The following is a 7,238-nucleotide window of genomic DNA, read 5'->3' as shown; positions in this document are numbered from 1 at the left end:
CTTCGCAAATACCATATCGGTTTCTTACATCGCCAAAAAAAAATGTTTTTCGCTACGAAAATGAGAAAGTGGTTTTACGAGTAGGTTCGTGTTATAATAATAATCCCGAAAAAACTGTGTGGGATGTTAGAGGCTATTCTTCTGTATTAAGACATCGAATGGATATTTTCTTATTTAATCGGGTTGTTGTCCCGTGGCTAGTGTCTCGGACTCACGGCTCAAAGGTGGTTCAAATCCGACTCTACCCAAACTGGATTCTCATTTTCTAATAGTGAGTTATTTACAACTCGTTGAAAATGACACTCAGAATGAAATATTTGGGTAAATCATAAGAACGCAAGTATTTTTTTTTTATAAAATATATACATAAACACGTATATACTCGTTTATATTGCACTCCCAGACGTACACTGGCGTAAGTCAAAATTTGGCTGTTTTGAGTTATTAATGCAGTTTAACTTCTTCTTAGGAGACTACTGACGTATCTCTAGAATTTTTCAAATCAATTGAATGAAACATAAAAAAAAACACTGCAGTAACTATGACACTACAGTTTTTCTTCTCATATTTTTACATGCAAATTAGCAAATATTAAAAAATATTGGCATCCATTATAACGTCAATATACATTGATTTACGAGGGATAACAAATATTTAAAAAAATGTTTTTGCTCTACTGCAAAATGTATAATTTACACATACCACAGCTATCTTCTGGGGGTGCGATATATTTGAACAGAGACGGAAAACTTATTAAAGAAAGGAAAATAGTCTAGGTTAACCGGACTTCCTATCATTCAATTGTGCACGTTTTTCAAACAAAGGTAGTCGGAGCGGAAAAAAAGTGTTATTGATTATGTGTTTTCTTAACATAACATAATAATCTTTACATTAAGGCAGGAGACTTTTTTTTTGTGGTTACAGAGGTAAAAATCCTGTAAAAGAAAATCGAATGGTGATAAGTCAACCTCATGGTGTACTGGTTAGTGCATTTGTCTGATATTATATAAATAAAAAAGAATGATGCTACCACAAAAATCAGTTCACCTGTGTTATTTTGTGTTACCGTGCCGCATCATGCGGATTTTTATGATTACCTAACTATGATAGAAAAAAAAGGAATGGTATGGTAAGATATAAATAACTTGTATTGAAATTGTTATCAACAGTGCGCACAGCATTGCTATCAGCATTGGTAAATAGAGAAAAAACCCCTTGTTGAAATTTGCATTTTAATCATACCCTTATTTTTAAAATGTATTATTAAAAAAACCCGTTGTGGCCATATAAGAAGTATTATAAGGTTTAATTATGTTATATTTCGCCTGGTTAGTGGAGTCATCATGTGATTTTTTAGGTTGATTTTAAATTTATCTCCAGTGTAATTTTTCAAGTGGGAAGGTAAGTCATTGTAATGTTCAAGTGCGTTGATATATATTTTTGATTGTCCTACGTTTTTTTAGGCTTCTTTAATGTGATTGTGTCGTTGTTTGCTATTATATTTGTGTATGTAGCATTTTTGATGGAGCATTTTTATAATTTATTTCTAAGATAATATCTCTTTGATCTTGTGAATATAAAAAGGGCTAAGTATTAAGTTTTTCAACCTTTACGACTGGCAAGCAATATTTTTTTCTTCTTCTTCTTTTCCACATCTGCTCCTAAGTGGATGCATGTGGACATCACAAGCTCAGTTACCTCCAGGAGACCTTATCGCCAGCCAGCACTCTCGCGTTCTTCTAAGTCAATCCAGCGCCCCTTAGTTCCGCCGAATAAAGTCTAAAGATCGTCATCGACGGCCTTCTTGGACGGCGCGAGCCCGCATAACGCATGCGCAGTACGTGTTTAAGCCAATTCCACCATCGCATTCTCAAGACGCTCGTTATAGGAGGCTGCTGCGTCCGTTCTCGGACTTCAACGTTAGTTATAAAATCGGACCACCTTATACCTAATACTTTCCTCAAGCACTTACTCTCAAAACTCAGAAGTTTGGTGTTCTGAGCTATGGTAAGGTGCCAAGATTCGCACCCAGATAGGAGTACTGGCATTCAGCAAGAGTTGAATAATCGGCATTTCGTTTTGATCAAGTATAGACCAGAGTTTCAGACAACACGCATTATGTTAAAAGTTGCTCCAGCAATTCCTAGGCGGGCTGCGAGCTCTTTGTGCATGCTTCCAAATAACATTGGTAAACAAGTGAAAGTAGTTTTTTTAGGTTACATGCAATTTACAATATTATTATAAATTTATTTATTTGACGTAGATTTAAAATGCGGTTTTATTTAAACATCATTAGATTATTTGTCGCCGTTTGTAACTGGGGGCGTAGCTCAGATGGTAGAGCGCTCGCTTAGCATGTGAGAGGTACCGGGATCGATACCCGGCGCCTCCAAAGTATTTTTTTTAAATTGAAAAATACAGTTTGATATTTTTTTTGCAAAATCAATTAACATAATATTAATTGATGATAACATTGATTGTCAGACAGATTAAAACATTGATAAGACGGTTTAAATAGTGTAATTAAAACAATATTAAATTTACGTTTACTATTTCAAACAGCGTATTTTTTAGTAATATGAAGGTTAAATGATTAGGTTGATTCTAAACGAAAATCTTAAACTAATTTTCATAGATGGCGCTATTATATTTTTTTATCAAAAAATGCCATTTTTACGTTTATTTTTATTTCATTTTTACGCAGAAATTTTACACTATATTGATTGTAACAAATACCATTTTAATATAATTTCCGTCCTTTTCACAAAACGGCGTACAAAACAAAAAATTAGATAAGTTATTTTTATGTGTCAGATTCCATCTGTTTCTTGCTAACATTTTGTAAAGGTTCGATGTTAGTTGAAAAATAAATACACATTTTTATACACACCTAAAGTTATATTTTTTAATGAACAACTACAACCCTGTAAAACGCTTTTACTCTCTCCGTATCACAGGACGAAGACCAGGAATGCCCAAAATGCGATAGATGGACTTCATCAGCGCGGATAATATAACGTTGGGAGTGAGAATCTGGAGAGGTAGAGCAACAGACCGATAAAAGTGAAGGAGACTCCTAGATACAGTCAAAGCCCACCCAGGGGCAAGTTGTCAAGTTTATGATGATGATGAAGATGAAGATTTTGTCATTAATGTTCGTTTCGAAAACGTCAAACAGTTTATTATGATGCCACAAAATGGCTAAAAAATTACTCTTCTGTAATATTGCGGTTCACGTATTGGCTCTTTTAGGTTCAAGCCGCAGTAAGTTTGACCAAAAATTGTTCTAAGTTTCCATACTTCATTATTTTTTCAACTTTGCTGGATGTTAACGTGGGTTGTATAGGTACCTGTTTAACTCAAGGAATGGTTTTAAAAAATAAGTTTGAAAATTACTTTTCTTATTTTCAATAAACGTCAACACAATACTCCATAAATAATAGACGAGACTCTCTCGTGTATGAAAGGTATTTTAATTTTCAGTTTCAGAGTCGGCGTCAGAGGAAAACTGAAATAATGTAGGTTTTTCGTGACGCGGTACACACAGGATAATTTCTCAGAATGACAAAGTACCCGTCATGGACACGTTCAGTAGCGGCTCCAACATGTGGAAAATTAAGTAATAAACAGAAAAGAGAAGAATTGACATATTTGTACAGCAAAGAACTGTAAAGTTTTTCCAATAAAATACTCTAGTACATTTAAGGAGACTGGACCGCTGTACACGTGAGAACCACGAGCCCACTGCGTGATATCACGTAATTTCACAGCATAGCAAAAATCCACACGCTATGATAAAACAACATAGAATGGATTGATATTTATTGATTTAATCTTAAACTTGTTTATACATAATTTATTAATGCCTTAATATAATTTTACCGGAAGTTATCAGTATATTAATGATCAATATCAGGACACTATACACTTTTTAAGAACTAAATTATTTGCCATGCAATTTTCAAGTAACTTTTATTGTAATTTTTTCAGAAAAAAAATAATATTACCGTTTTATAATTTACCCAAATATTTAAATTTTGATGGCCATTTTCAACGAATTGTGTAAATAATTAACTTTCAGAAAATGGATTCCAAATCGGTGTCGAGTGGGGTTTGAACTTCGGTCCTTTGATCCGTGAGTCGGCAACTATAGCCACGGGACCACAACCAGATTCAGAAAGAAATACGTATTAAAATTAAATTAGTTATTTTTCTCATCTTGAGGCAAATTCAATAACCAGTACACCTTGAGGCCGAATAATCTCCACTCAATTTCCTTTTGCTGGATTTTTTACTTTGAGTAAATACAAAATAATTTTTTTTCTTATCATATACTATTTGAGATATTTTTTATACAAAATTAATTAAAGAGTCCTTACTGGGGAAACTTGTAACGAGGACTGTACATCCGTATAGTGTTCAAAAGATTTTTTGCACATGCACATTTGCAAATTTATCTTTTGAAAAATTGTTTGTTATCAGTTAATTTATTTTATGTGGAAATATATACAACAATTAGGCAGATAAATAAACCTTTGACTTTTGTCTAAATGTTGTGATAAAGGGAGGAATATTGACAATGATTTCATTTCTCGCCTTTATTTTACATGTTTATTATTATTACAAATGAGAGTATAGTAAATGTCTATTAACCATAATTTTATCGTATCTCATGGATTCGGACGATACGTGTTAAATAAGCCATTCTCGATCAGATATTACCTCATATTTTAAAATATAATTATAATGAACAGACTGCAAAACTATGATAATTATAATATCACACTTACGCATACGACTTTTAGGCTTACCGGGCAGGGTAGTTTGAAGGCATTAATTTTGTAACATATAAATAATAAATTTATTTAAAAAGGATAGAGAATTCAAAATTATATGAAAGTAAATTAAATAAAGTTATTTTTAACTTGAGAATTTTTTTTTCGGGTTAACTAATGAGTTAATATAATGATATTTTAATGAGTTAAGGGATATTATTTTCATTTTTAGTGTTCACTTATGGATATTCCAAATTTGCGGATTAAAGTATCACTTGTTTTTTATTTCTATAATAAATTACAATGAATTTCCATCGAGAATTTTCACTTACAAAATTAAATGTTTCATACTAATTGAATTCTTAGTTTCCTATTTTTCATGCTAAAAGATTTAATTGGGAATCAAAAATTAATATGTTATTTAAATCATGTAAAAAATACGATGTACTTACAAAAACGCGTTTAAATTTTCTATCACAAAAAAATTCTACGATAAAAGATTCGAAGCTATAAAAACGCTGCTACATATTTGTTTTTGTAAAAAAGCAGAATGTTTTTCCCACAAACGTTAGGCCTCATTTAGCCTCCATAACGGGGTGAACATTGAATATTCGTGTCCGGAATATTTTAGATGGAAATTACGTACTTATTTCACGCCTACAACATTCAATTTCATTATCGGCTATCGTTATGTAATCCTGGTAACAATAATATAACACCGCGATTCCTTGCTTTCATTTTATATAATAAATAATTGTATACAAGATTGATTTACGAGTTTTATGCGGAATTACTGTAATTTTATTGTATTTCGGTTGCCCTTATCGGAGCCTGTTTTGTATAATAAATTGTTGAATTATACAATTTAAAAATGTATCGCCGAAATCTTCTTTTGATGGTCTCTGCATTTTCTCTTACACATACATATTTTTAACATTGAATTTCTATTCGTATTCCGACCTCACTCATGCTTTAAACATAACAGAGATTTTATTATTTCTGGCAGTTAAAGGGTAAAAGACCAGTGTGATATTATGTGATTTGTATTTTTGATTTGAAAAAAGGTAGTTCAAGTCTTTAATTAAGAGATTTAGCAAAAAAAACTTGAGAACAACGCGTTTTACAGCATTATTCTTAATTTTTCAATGTAATGTTAACAATACTTAATAATACTGACGATGATTTTCGTTACATGTAGTTAAGATGATCATCAGTCTTACGTTTCAGGTGCCAGTCCAGCGACTAGGAAATACTGAATAATGCCTTATGTAAAAAAACCGTTTAAAATAAATATTTTATGTTAACCATGTTTAGAATCGAACCAGAGACCTCTTGCATGGTAAAAAACCGCGCTAATCATTACACCACGAGGCGGGCGTAAACTTATCAAGAACATTGCTTAATTTGAGCTTAAAAATCAACGTATTTATTAACAAACCGCCTTTGTTACTTATTCAATTCTTATTTTAAGTATATCCAATAATAAATTTAAAGTAGATTGTTTTATTTACATACTTTATCAGAGATAAAGAACATATCAGAGAGTGAATATGGAAGTCAAGGCATTTACTTGGTTTATGATATGTCTTTACTCACTGTGTAACATTCACCATTCTGCCTATGTTTGAACATGCCAGATTTATTCGATTCTTTAAACTAATGATTTGTGAAGTTAAAGAGCTGATACCTTTATTGATGCCGGTTAGATTCATGGCATTAAAGCACACAGTAATATTTTGTACCTACTGCTTTTCGGACCAGTTGGTTTGATCAACAATATTTTAAGTTTTCCAAATGTCTGTACACAAAGACTGGATTCAAAAATCTTTTTTTAACCTAACCTCACCTAACCTAACCTAACCTAATAATTTAAAGTATTAGACTTATTTCGTACTAATTTCAGAAAAGTTGTTCCAATTCATGAAGGTGCTGGATATGCGACAACTTTACCTAAAAAAAGCACTTACACACTTGGTCAAACAATAAAAAGAGATCTTAGCAAAATGTTCGTACTAAGTTTTTCCAGAGCAAAAATTGTGTCATACCTAAAACCTGTATGATTTTTGCTGAGATACATCTCTCCTTAACATTTTTAAAGAGCGTATTAAGCCCTCAAGGACAAAAACTATTTTCAAGACTGGATGGTCCTCAGTGAAAGGAATTTGAGTGGGAAATTACTTAATGATTTTCCGAATGTTTGAGTGTACTGTTTACCATATAGATGTGCTTTGTTTTTTCTTTTTATTACTATTGTTTTGTTTCTGATTCTATATAATCTTTGTGATGATATACTCATGTGTATGTGTCAATTAATTACTTGTTCCAACTTAACACATAATTTTTAGTCCCGTTGAGTTTAGACTTATGTCTCAAATAATGTGTAATAAGCTGCTTTTAGGTAAATAAATTAATAAACCAATAATTTTTCCTGCATACGAAAGAAAATAAATCAAAATGTTCTGC

At 31.8% G+C, this 7,238-nt stretch overlaps 1 non-coding gene across 1 annotated transcript; it reads left to right on the top strand.

The window, feature by feature from the left end:
- Positions 1 to 2,319: 2,319 nt before the first annotated feature.
- TRNAA-AGC (transfer RNA alanine (anticodon AGC)) lies at positions 2,320 to 2,392 on the top strand. Its single transcript has one exon. It is a non-coding gene; the product is annotated as a tRNA-Ala (tRNA).
- The last annotated feature ends 4,846 nt before the right edge of the window (positions 2,393 to 7,238 follow it).

Source organism: Micrasema longulum, unplaced genomic scaffold, assembly GCF_059751315.1.
Source record: "Micrasema longulum isolate JH-2025_06_02 unplaced genomic scaffold, ASM5975131v1 h1tg000522l, whole genome shotgun sequence".
Classification (NCBI taxonomy): Eukaryota; Metazoa; Arthropoda; class Insecta; order Trichoptera; family Brachycentridae; genus Micrasema; species Micrasema longulum.
The sequence above is the reverse complement of the archived record's forward strand: the minus strand, read 5'-3'. Positions and strand labels throughout refer to the sequence as shown.